The sequence below is a fragment of the Cyprinus carpio genome, chromosome A9 (genome assembly GCF_018340385.1).
Source record: "Cyprinus carpio isolate SPL01 chromosome A9, ASM1834038v1, whole genome shotgun sequence".
Lineage (NCBI taxonomy): Eukaryota > Metazoa > Chordata > Actinopteri > Cypriniformes > Cyprinidae > Cyprinus > Cyprinus carpio.
This window is the reverse complement of record NC_056580.1, coordinates 29412192-29425324: the sequence shown is the minus strand read 5'-3', so window position 1 is coordinate 29425324 and position 13133 is coordinate 29412192. Positions and strand designations below refer to the sequence as shown.

General features: G+C 37.8%; 1 pseudogene; it reads right to left on the bottom strand.

The window, feature by feature from the left end:
• Positions 1-2756: 2756 nt before the first annotated feature.
• On the bottom strand, positions 2757-7428 carry LOC109080719 (annotated as a pseudogene).
• Between the last annotated feature and the right edge of the window lie 5705 nt (positions 7429-13133).

The window sequence follows — 13133 nt, the reverse complement described above, 5'->3', positions numbered from 1 at the left end:
ATGTGATGATTTTGCAGCTCAATAACATTTCTGATGTTGAAAATCAGTTGTTTGTGCTGGCTCAATATTTTTGTGGAAACCGTGATACGTTTTTCAGCATTTATTTGAAACAGAAATCTTTTGTAATATTATGAAATGTCTTTACCTGTTGTTTTACAGTCTCTTTGAGATATCAGTAACAGTTTGTATTGGCTTTAAAGTTTTAGATTTTTCCAGTTTCATTTTATCTAAATTTTTATTTTCTATATATATATTATTCATTTTTATTTTTTATCTTTTAGTTTTCAGTTTAGTTTTAGTTATTTTAGTACATAAAGTAAACTGATTAAAATGAGAAAATGTAATCTGATTGTGTAAAAGTTTTTTTATTTATCATTTTCAAAAAATATGATTAGGTGACAACACACACCCACAATGCCCAACACCACACACACACACACACACACACACACACACACCCCACAAACACACACACACACCACACACCCACTATATATTTATAAACCGGTCTTTACCTGTCATTTATCTTTTAAAATGTCAATTTTTCCTATATACAGTAAATATATATATAGAAATATATTATTATGATATTTAATTATTACTTATTTTCTGAATTTACCACTTTTATATTAATTTATTTTTAGTATTCTAATAATGCTGTTTTTTTTTTTTTTCCTTTCCTTTATTCATCAAAATCCGAAAACTATCAAGTTCCAATAAAAAATAAATAAATTAAATAAATAAAAAGAATAAAGAATTAAGCAGCACAACTGTTTAACATTGATAATATTTCTAAGGATCATGTACTGAAGACTAAAGTAATGATGCTGAAAATTCAGCTTTGATCACAGAAATAAATTACAGTTTAACAGTATATTAAAAAAGAAAACCATTTTATTTTAAATTTTAATAATATTTCACAGTATTAATTTTTTTTTCTGTATTTTTGATCACATAAATGCAGTATATACTGCGATTAAAAAAAAAATTCCCCACAAATTAGCTGTAGCAGAAATGTTATGAAATGTTTGTGGAAATGTTTTACCTATATTGTCCATTCCTAGTTGAAGCACACATCCATATGTTATCTGTCTGTTATTATAAGATTAAATATAGGAACATCTGCTCCATAAATTAAGGATATTGTGTCGTGTTGAAGACAAAATCAGTGCAAAACTGACATACTTTGTTCAGTCTGTAATTCATTCGGTTTGCACGTGTAAACACAGAAATTACATGATATAATAGTCTTGATAGTGATTTATAAAACCATTTAAAAAAAATTTTTAATCCCAATTTTCATTAAAAATCCTGTACAGAAATAAAAATGAAAGAAACCAAACTTTGCCGCGCGCCCTGCTTTTTTTTGCATAAAAAATCTCCCCAGACCCCCTCGACCCCCTCTGAAATTTTTCCCTTTGGGCATTGCAAATAAAAACCCTTTGAAAAAAAGGGGGGCCTGGTTGTTTTTTCCCCTTCATTGAGTCTCACTCAAAAATCAAAAGGAAAAAAACAGGGGAAAAGGGAAATTAATTTTTGGTTTTACACACTTTCCCCCTGTATTGGTTTTTTTTTTCTTTTTCCCAAAAAACTGCTCTCATGGGGGCTTCTTATTACCCGACGTGGGGGACAAACCCCGGGAAAACAAAAAAGGGAGTTCAAAATTGCACCCCACTTTAAACCTGTGGGGGCTGTGGGGAAATATACTGTAATTTTGTGTTTTGGACTGCATATTCTTTTAAAAAATTTAACACATGCTCAAAATTTGCAAAAGGAACAAAAAAAAACTCCTTTTCCCCACTTTGCAAATTAAATCTAAAAAGCTTTTTGGTTTTAAAACCCTGCCAGGCCCCGTCAAAAAAATTTTAAAAAAATTTTCTTAATATTTTTTAAACCAAATGAAAAAAAAGTCAAAAAAACCCCAAAAAACAAAATAACCCAATTGCCCCCTTTCATCCAAGTGGGGGAAAAACCCTTTAAAACTAAAGGGTAAAAGGTTCACAACATTTTGATATTCAAGACAAAAATCATTCATGGCCCTCAGAAGTTTAAAGAGAAAACTAAATTTAAAAAAGGGTTTGAAATTTAAATATTTCTGATGCACGATTTGTATGAGAATATGCTGTGAATCTCAGAAAACCCCCAAAATATTAAAGAAAATGATTTTGCATTAAAAAAAGCGATCCTTGTATAAGCCATTAAATTAAATAAAATAAATTTAAAATTTTATTTCTTTATGGGCAAAATTAAAAGCAGGTAACAAATCTACTAATTCATTTTTTTCCAAATTAAGAAAATTTAAATTATTTTTTTTTTTTTTCCCTTTTAGGGGTTTTGGGGGAAAAATTTATACTTTTGAAATGTTTTGCTATATGTATAAAAACATAAATTTTAAAAAAATCCCCATTTTTCCCCCCAAAATGTCTTAATTTCCTCAAAAAATTTGCCAACCCGTTGAAAAAATTTTTCACAGTGACTTTTATTGATAAGAGGGTTTTTTTTCTGTATTAATGTTTTTTTTTATAGGCTTTTGCCTGTATTTTTTTAATTTTGCACTTCATTTCTTTTTGGGTTTTAAGGGGTTTAAAAGAAATGTCAATAAAATTAATGGATAATGTCTTGGCATTATCCATTTTTTACAGTGCAATGCAAAAAAAATAAATAAACAAAAAAAAAAAAAAAATAAAAAAAATAAATAAGCAAAAAATCTGCAAAATAGAAATAAAATACACATTTATAAATATAAAATAATATTTAATTAAAAATATAAAAATATTATTTTTCTATTTCTCTATTTTGAGCTGCAATCATATTGTTGTGAGATTCACCCTAATATCTCTCAGATAAAATGTTTCTCCTGAACTTAAAAAAAAAAAAGTTACGAAAAATGCATGTTTTCAGAATTGTGTGAAGGTCGTCCTTTTCTCATGAACCTCTAAATAGTCCGGGTTTTCGAAATGAAGCTTGGCTTTCAGTTCCCAGTATTCACTTCTGTTGGGCTCTATGTAGAGCGTGTTTGGCGTCGAGCAGTACACCATGGTCTGCTGTACCCTTTCCGGATTCAAGTATTGATGTCTCACATCAAAGTCTGCCGCGCACTGAGCTGATGCATGTGTGCCATGCTTACATGCTACATTACCCTGTAAGAGGCCTGCTGGTCCCCTAGCCAAGATATCTCGGTAAAGTGGTTATGCGTCCAGAGAGGAGAGTGTCTGTTGGCGCATCTCTGGAGTGCGGCTGAACTTCGGAGCTTATCGCATTGCTCCCGGCGTCTTCATCGGGTGGATGCCAGACCTCTATTGAGTTCTTCAAAGTCTCTATAACTCTCATTGCACTTCCCTCACTATAGAGGCCGTTTTTCGCACCGCTTTCTGCTGCGGATGGGATGTACTTGCAGAAGCTGACCCTTCGGCGTTCTGGGCGCCGGCTCTATCGGTGTAGATAGCATCGAAGGAGAGCTGCGCGTGGTGGTTACGCGAAGCCAGGCGTTCAGACTTTTACGCCCGCTTCACTATGACAACAAACAACAGCGGCTGACAGCGGATAATATAAAAAAGGAGCAGAAAAGCTGAGTATAAGAACAGAAAGGGGGACGGGATACTGCGTATCATAATCCAAGGCTGTTTCTAATGTGATGGTGCTAACAGGAAGAGGATTCCTCCCGAGTGAGAGGCGCGACGGAAGATTGTGCATTTGAGCTTTCAGACGAGAGATGAGACGCGGAACGCATCGCGATATCCTCTCCGAGAGACTCAGCGGAGATTCGCGAAATGACGCTTGATTCACCACGGGTACCGGGTGCTGAGCTGTTCCTAGCCGGTTTTTCATCTCCACCGCGCAGGCACGATCTAGCAATCCCAAGGGTTCTCGAAGAGATCGATCTGCACCAACTTAATGCTAGGTCTTCGAGGACTACCGACCCGAAGAGAAGTTCGTGAAGTGGTTGCTGCGCAGATTCAATCGAGCCAGGCTCAATCCATCAAAGATGCCCAGTGGTAGGGTCTTGAGGAGGTTGTTGTTGGCTTAACGGTTGAAGATTAGGGACCTGCTGGAGAATGCACCAACCCGCTGATCTCTGGGATAACATTTAATACTCCAAATACAGAAGCACTGCAAGCTTTGTGGGCCATGCAAACATGTCCTCGGTGAGCAGCTCAGTTAAGTTGCGTTTTAAGTAAAGCCTTCTTAGAAGTGTAATAAGCTGGCCGAATGTCCTATATCGCCAGAATGACCGCTATCGGTTCTTTGCCTAAGTCGGGCAAATCAATCGGTTCGCGCCATTGGGAAGGTGGAACACACACCGAAGAGATGTAGTTTCGGTCCAGGTCGCATCTTTTTTGGTTAATGCGGCTTGGGATCAAGATCTGAGAGATGCTTTTCGATTTTCCGGCTCTTGGCGGTTGACGTTCAACCCGAGGTCTGAGATTTGGAGAGTGCATGTGCATGAGTTAGGACAGTCTAGAGTAACTGGGGATTTGGTTTGGTAGGCCAACATTGTGGCCAGTGGTCTCTCGTGACTTGCCCGGAAAACTGGCGTGAAGTGGGTTTTGACACGCGAGGTTTTCAGACAAGCGGCTGCTTTTGTAACCACATAGGGCGGTTGAGGGCCCGCAGATACGCTGTAAACACCGCTGACGCGTGGTTTTGTAGGGGATCTCGAGTGCTGTGGGCGGTTCGTGCGTGCATTCGTGATGACGTGATGGCTTTGCGGGGACACCAGTTCTTGCTTTGGCGAGATTTCGATGAGATCTAGATCATTTTAATCGGAAGGGAGTCTCACAAGCCGGCATCTCGGACTAAAGCCGTGGTGCTGGATATGCTTTCAAGCCAGAGCTTTTAAGCACAATTAATTCGCCAGAACAATTCCACCCGGGTTTTCTTCGAACTGTAACTCCACAATGTGACTCAGGTGCTCCAGAAGGCCGATATGGGGAAAACACTTTGAGGTTTGATTGCCCCCTCTCGGGTCGAGGATGATAGTTAAAGGAGAACATACCGAAAAGATGTTGTATGGCAAGAAGCGGATAGCAAATTGTCATTGAGGATGATCACCTCTAAGTGGCGTAAATCGCTCAGGACGCTTGCGGAGAGGTTGAATGTGTGCTAATATAATTATAATCAATCTGTAGGTACTCCAGGCTTTCAAGTCCGAGGAACGTGTCGTGTCGTTTAGTGCCTCGATTTTGTTGTTGTTCAGATGCAGTCGCTTTAATCCCTGGAGTCCGTTAAATGCGCGCTCGACCGTTTCCTGATATATCTATTTGTTGCCCAGGTGTGAAATGGTGAGTCCTTCATAATGACGAAATCGTTATGAGAGAGACTTTCTTTAACAGATTTCTGTGAGCAGAAGATGATATGCAGGGGCGGTGAAGTGTAAAGGCGTTAACCTCAGGACGTATTTGTTATTCCCTCTGTTTTCTAGCTGGCTGTAAAAAATCACCGTCTCTTTCTTCGCAGAGGCAACAGGCCTGTACATATATCCCTGTAATTGTAGAACATCTCAATTAAGGTGAAAAAATGTGGCCCCGAAGGACAATGGTATTGCAATATCCACATATGCATGTTCATGATGATGGATGCATTTGGTTGAGTAGAGTTGTGTGCTGTCATCTGAAAAGAGGAAAATGCAATGTTAATTCATGAACAATACCAATTCAGCATTTAAAACCAATGCTAAATGTGAATAATAAAATGCAACTCAATATATAAGCATGCATAATATAAAAAAAAAAAAAAATGTATAACTATTTAAAGAAGAGGACTAAAACATTGCAGAGAAATTATTGATAATCAAATTGGACACAGATGCACTGCAGGAGTGATTTTCCTTCTGTATGTTTTACAGTACAAATATTCAAACATTCTTAAATCAGAAGACAGTTGTACTTGAGAAGCAAAATGACTTATGATAGTGAAGTCTTGTTTTTCTTACAAAATGTATCAATTAAGTGGTTTGGATTGCTTAAAGCCCAGCAGAAGAAATCTGGCGAATGAGATATTGAGCTTGTTTTCTTGCCCAAAGGCAGTTTTATTCCTTGTCTTTCAACACCTAATTCATTTATGACACTGTGTTACAAAGACCACGCACGTATTCTTAATATCGTGAAGTTAAGATCTTTTTCGCTGCTCACACGATATATTGTACTAGGAAAACAAGACCGAATACCATAAAGGACAAATATGTTTTTTGCACTTTGTCCGTGGTGAACAAGTATGTGTGAGAGCTACGAAATCACTGAAAATTCAACAATATTATAGAACCGCCGTAGCATTATGTGTCTGTTCAGAATTGTTGCATATTAGGGGGGGCGTTGGGCTTACGCCAGGATTCAAAATATGCATATATCATGTGGAATTTAAAAGAGGAAACCATTTCAAAAAAAATTTTTTTCTGTACTTTGTGTGCGACAAGAGGAGTCCTCCACTGGGTTGATGCACAATGGTAAACTCTGTTTATTATGAGAGCACTACCGCCCCAATCTGAAATACACTGACAACTTAAGAAATAATCCCTACATTGTGATCGTCGCACGAGTGGTCCAATATGAAACTGTAGGCTGGCTGTGATACGCAGCTGGTAGCCATATACTAAAGCCAAACAGTGGCCCCCCACCGATATGCATGATGACCATCTGTGTGTATACATGATACAAAAAGTGCCATAGCGTACAATGCCATTTGTGTGAACGCGTAGTTCGGGCTGTTAGAAAGAGAGTAGACAGTCCACGTTGTATGTCACTGTGAAATCGGAAAGAACTGGGCCATCGACTCAGATATGGTCGCATTTAGCGCCACGTCTTACACGGTAAAAAAGGCAATAATGTCGCATAGGGAACAATTGCCATATTTCGTTAACACTTGAGATGTGCAACACGTCTTGAACTATGTGGGTGCATTCAAGTCATGGACGTGAAAAGTATTTAATTGTATGAGCGATTCATGATGTCGTAATAACCTGTGAGACAACTGCTGGATTTTTCTGAGTTTGAGGCAGTTGATATCAGTGGATGCAGGTTTAGGTACGCTGTGCAGTATAAACCGAACAAATAGTTACAGACGACGAAAGAAATTGAAACTAGGCTCGGCTGCATGCCACAAAAGATATTCAGCGTTGGTACAATTGCAATCCCATTTCTTTAAATGCAATCATTGTTAATCTAAGTATAGGTGTAGAATTCCTTGCTGTAACTTTATTTGCACACACAATCCCCATCGTTTATGCAAAAAAAAAAAAAATAAAGTGATTTCAACGACACGTGGACGTCGAAAATACGACGGTCGCGACACGTAAGGAAAAGTACGAGCATTCGCAGAAAGGCTTGGATAAGTCTGGAATACATCAATCACTTGCACATCTTGTCTCCTCAAAATGGAGTTTCGCAGGCCGATAACTTCACCCTGGGGTAGTAAACGAGGTCTTCGCTTCATGTCAACGGGGTGTTTTATCATTTGTTCTTAACTGTAGAACAGCGGGTTTTAAGAATGAAAAATATTGTAACTAGTCCATTTATTAATAACTGGTAAATAACGAGTGGCTAAATCACAAACCAACCCTCTTCGTGCGGGCATCCTGGGTCGGGTTTTATGTAATGTGAGTGTTTGCGATAATGACCGAAAAGCATTGTGCAGTGTCCTGTGAAATGGTAGACCACGATGCGAATTGTGCACCGACGTGAGCTTGGAAAAAGAGGTTGAAACGCCGTTGAACGCCTCTCTACTGCTGAAACAACATGCGAGGGACAAGACGACTCGCTTGGCGGTATAAGAATATTGCATCTTGTGATTATCCTGTTCGTAGGGTTATTTATGCCTGACAATCACGCTTACGGCCTCATGTCACGGGGTCCGCTTGGATCTCTAACAGCGCAGGAAGTTGGTTGCCAACTAACTTCTCCATCGCGCGTATGTGCAAATCGGATCGAGGGTTAGAATCAGTAAAAGACTATTTCCCGAACACGGTCAGGATAGCAAATGTTTGTTCACGGCTTACCGGCGTGCACCGCAGAGCAAAATCTCATCTGGAAAGATTTTTATTATTTTTTCTCCATTCTGTTGCTGCATTTACATTTTAATTCGAGCTCCTCTTGGTTCCCGGATCCCAGGGTACAGTGATGCTCGTCAGGCAACCATTTCTCTGACTAACAGGACGATGACTCGGAATTCGCAACAGCTACATCCCACAAATGTGGGAGGGACACAAACACTGGCACCATGATGATGATGATGAATGAAATTAAAACGAATCGCATTTATCAAATCAAAACACTGTTATACAGGGGTCAGTGAGAGGAGAGAAAATGACCACGGCAGTGGCCTCTAAAAAGTATTTTGAGTCATGGGTATGGATGTCACTGCATTGCACTGCAGACCCAGGGACCTCATGTAAAACGTTTCCACAATAGTGCTTTATTAAATGACATATGTCTTAGTTTGTGTTCGTTCAAAATTTATGTATATATGTATAAATGTAACTGAAGTTTAAATTATTAAGTTTTGCATACTAGCCAGTGTAATTTATTTTTAGAAGAAAGATAGCACATATAAAGGCATGTTTTTTTTTTTCTCAAGCAAAAGCTTGTTAAGTGTGAAATAAAAACAAGACACTATTTGTGACGCCTGCTGTGAAACATGACAAGAAGAACACGTATTCGTACATCACTATAATCACCAGATAAAAGAAAAGTGAAGTAAAGAGAAAAGATCTTGCACACATACAGACACCTGCTTTGATATGTTTAGACATTTTCAAAAGTGTGATTTAAAGGGAACAGTTCACCCAAAAATGAAAATTTGTTTGAAAGGTACATACCCTCAGGTATGTACAAGATGCAGATGAGGTTTTGGTTCTTCATCAGGTTGGAGAAATGTACCAATTGCATCACTTGCTCATGATGCAACCCAATGCATTGTTTAGAAACGTTTTAAACTTCAAAGGCTCTCTAAAATTTCCATAATCCATAATCTCGCTTCGTCTTCAGAGAAAAAGTGCTGGTCTGATCAGGAGAGAAATGCTGCACAGATCAGCATTGTTTTAAACAGCTTCTAAACAAGTATGGGTGGCTGGATTTTGATGTTACAGGACACAACAGAGGATGATGGACTTTTTTCTCCTGGAGGAAACATTATTATGGATTTATGGGAGCATCATAATTTATCTTGAAGCAACAGTTTTAATACTGGATGTGTTTCAGCTTTTTCTTCTCCAGATGTTACACTGCTGGACTGGAGATGCGTGATTATTGTGATGTTTTTATCAGCTCTCATTCGGACGGCACCCATGTCGCACTGCACTGAAACATCCACTGCTGAGACACTGATGCAATTGCTCACATTTCTCCAAATCTGTGAAGATGAGAAACAAACTCATCTAATCTTGGATGGCGCTGAGGGTGGAGTAGATGCTACACTTGAAATTCTAGTTACACATCTGTGCACTGATGCATCATTTACTCAATCGCTGTCCAAATGACGAGTCATTGTGTGATCCATAATAAAACTACACATCAACACTTCTCTGATGCATCTGTAATTAAAAGGCTTTTCTATTTTCTGTCCATCATATTAGGCAGCTGCAGCTAATACAGAAACTGCTTCATATTCATATCACACATTCGTATCACTGTGCACAGCATGTAATATGCTGTGTTTCCATGCGTGGGGTTATGATTTTGAATGATGCAGACTAGAAGTCTCAGAGTATGAAGCTGTTTTCATAGTGGTTGACTGATATGGATTTTTTTTAATGGTTATGGCGATATCTAGAGGCACTAGTTCATTTAGTTTTTATGTGTTTTTCGGAGGCAGGTTTATCTGAAATAAATTAAAGTGCAATAATAGACTGCCACGAAGAAAAAAAATGTAATGGTGTAGCTGTCTCCAAAAAATGTTTGCACAGAAAAACACAAAAAAATAGCAGTAAATGTGCAGAGATTGTGTGACACTGAAGACTTAAGTTCTGTAAACTGCTGCTGAAGTGTGTCAGTTTTTAACAATACAGGAATAAATTACATTTTACAATATATTCACATTATTTTTAATTTTTACTGTCTTTTTGATCAAATAAATGTAGCCTTGGTTAACAGAAGAGATTTATTTTAAAAACATTGTAAGCCATATAAATCAATAATTATTCCACAACTTATGTACAGTATAGTATGTTTTTGTTTTTTTTTTTTTTTTTTAACTAAGCAGAATATGCCACGTTTACTTGCTACTAAGTGCCTCAAACATAACTCATTCACTATCTTTCAAAGATCTCACGTTACTAACCTGGAGAATTGTTCCAAATGATTTTAAAGCTGATATCTAGCTGCTGATGCGATACAGACATAATAAAATAAATAATGGCAAATGAGCTTTACACAAAATTGTCAAAATGAAATGAACATTTAGACGCATATGTACTCAAACTTCATTAAAAAATTTGGGCATGTTGTGAGATTTTGGAATTGGTTCAAAGAAAAAAGAACACTTTTATCAATCGGCCAAGTCAACGCAATTATTGGCATCGTTTTTATTATGCACAAAATTGGCCAAAACTGTCTGTGGTGAGTGACATCCTACTGCCTTTTAGTGTGCAAAAAAAAGTTGTGGTTATAGATGGAAGAGTATATTATATTATGCTCTAAAGTCTGACCTGATTCAGGAAGAATTATGCTAATGAACATCGGTTTGGGATAATTTCAGTAGAAACATTGAAAAGTGTTTACTTGCAAATTCTTTACAGGTTTTGACTTCTAAGATCTTGTTAGAGAGCTAAATCTCACTGTGAAATTCACCGCAGAAAGAAGTGCAGAGATCTCACTGGTGTGTCGGGGCTGCTTTTAATAAATTGTGGTGAGTATATATTTTATCAGGCGGGTATTGTGCTGCTGTAAACCATCTGTGGGTCCGGTTCACATCTGTGCAGCATCAGTCAGCAATCACGTTTTCTCTGTGGGGCTTCACCTGTAGTCAGGCTGGTCACATGGCTGCTATCGTCTTAATGCCATTCTTTTTATTTTTTTTCTTTTTTTCTTTTGTTTTGCATGGTGTGTTGGTGCGAAGGCTACGAGCACAAACAGTGAAAAATAAACGTGCTAGCAAACAGTATTTTTTGTTCAAAACAAAGCCACCAAAATCTAACGACAAGTGGCAGTCAACTATATCTTGGATGCTTCAGCACTGGTAATGAAGGTGCAGGCAACTGGCCCAGCAAAAGAAACATTAATCTGACTGAAAAACTTAATATTTTAGGCCGACATTTGAAATGTATGTATCTCGAACTGCATTTGGAGCGTTCACACCATTTCTTTCAACAAACAAAACTAATAAGCTCACGTGTGATGATTTTGTCAAGCATACATACAGTAAATGAAACAGGTGTGATGGCGCACTCAAAAAATTGTGGCATGTTTACTAACTAGCTTTGCATCAATTTGACTTTTATGTTAAATAATAATAGCTTTAAAAAAACATTTATTCAAATTGCTTAGAATCTGTTCACTGAGAAAACATTGTCATTTATTCAATAAATGTATGAAGTATTGACTAGCTGAGGAAACATGCAATATTTAATATAATTACAGTGAATGAGACAAATTGGACTTATTGAGGATAGAGAATAATAAAACCTGTGTATTTTAAAAACACATTTAGTTATTAAAAGTACTATTAACCGAAATCTGACATGTTTCGATTTTTATGCATGTAATGACAAATATATGCATCAACATTAAGACTATGGGATTTTTAATTATTATTTATGTTAAAACTGTGTTATTATCACTGATACACTATTATATGTTTGTTACTATTTTGAATTAGATTTTATTGTTATGGTGTTTCCTTTTTCACTCCTTTAACTTGGTTAAAGTGTTTAGTAATGTCATTGGTCATTCATATGTTTTTTATTAGTTTATTGTTATATATATGGATATATATCTATATATATAATATATCGATATATCTATTTATATATATATATATATATTTTATATATATATATAATGCTATGCGCGAATCTTGTAAATCAGGATTTGTGTACAGTTTTATGTTTTTTTAGTTTTAGGGTCTGTTTAGTTTTAGTATTTTAGGTAGATCAGCTCAAACCTAAACCGAAAATGAGAACTGTTGTAAGGCTCCAGCCCTCTAGTTGATACTGCCCCATGTAATGACTCTCCCAACCATTAGTTGGCGCTGTCACTCATGAGGTGTAATGACTCTCCCATCCACTAGGTGGCCCAGCACATTGTAAGAACTCTCTGGGTCATCACTAATTAGGAATTGATTTCTACAACCTGCTGGTCATTATCATTGTTGGTGTTCTGCCTATTTAAGTGTGCCTCGCTTCCTTAGACTTGTGTGTTCAATCTTGAGCTAACCTATCGTGTGTGTAATCCTTGCCTAGAAAGTCAAGCTGGTAAAACTTCTGGTTTTGTTTACTGTTCTTTTTGTTTGTATTTTCACTGAGGAAGCACGGCTTCTCTTATGTTGTTCTTTGGGAACTTGGAGCCTACAGTAAAACCCTTTTGTTTGATTGACAAAGCCTGCTTGTTATCCTTCTGCTCTTGGGTCCAATGGATATCTATCACTCACCATAGCCCAGTGGTAAACAGGGAGCTCAGTTGACTAGAAGTCCTGAGTTCGATTCCAGCTTCAGACACCCTTTACAGCAAGATTGAACCATGGAAGTGGACCCAGCAGAAGGAGCCCCACCTGCTTCCAATGTGGATCGTATATTAGCTGCCTTGTCTGGCCAAGCCTCCACCATTCACAGACATGAGCAGATCTTAACTGAGATCCTGCAACGCCTAGGTGAGCGAGCTGAGTCTCAAACCTCTCCAGTGTTTAATGTTCCAGCTGTGAGACCCGCACCTCCAGTTCCTGGGCTTCTGTCTGAGCCCAAAACTACCTGCACCAGAGAGGTATGATGGGAATCCTGAGAGATGTTGGGGCTTTGTCACTCAGTGCACTCTAGTATTTGGATAACAACCTAACAGTTTCCCTACAGAGAGCAGTAAGGTGTTGCATACATCATCACTCTGCTCACTGGAAAAGCTCTGGACTGGGCTACGGCTTTGTGGGAACAACAATCCCCACTTACTGACAATTTTGACCAATTTTATTGCTGAAATGAGGAGGGTCTTTCATCA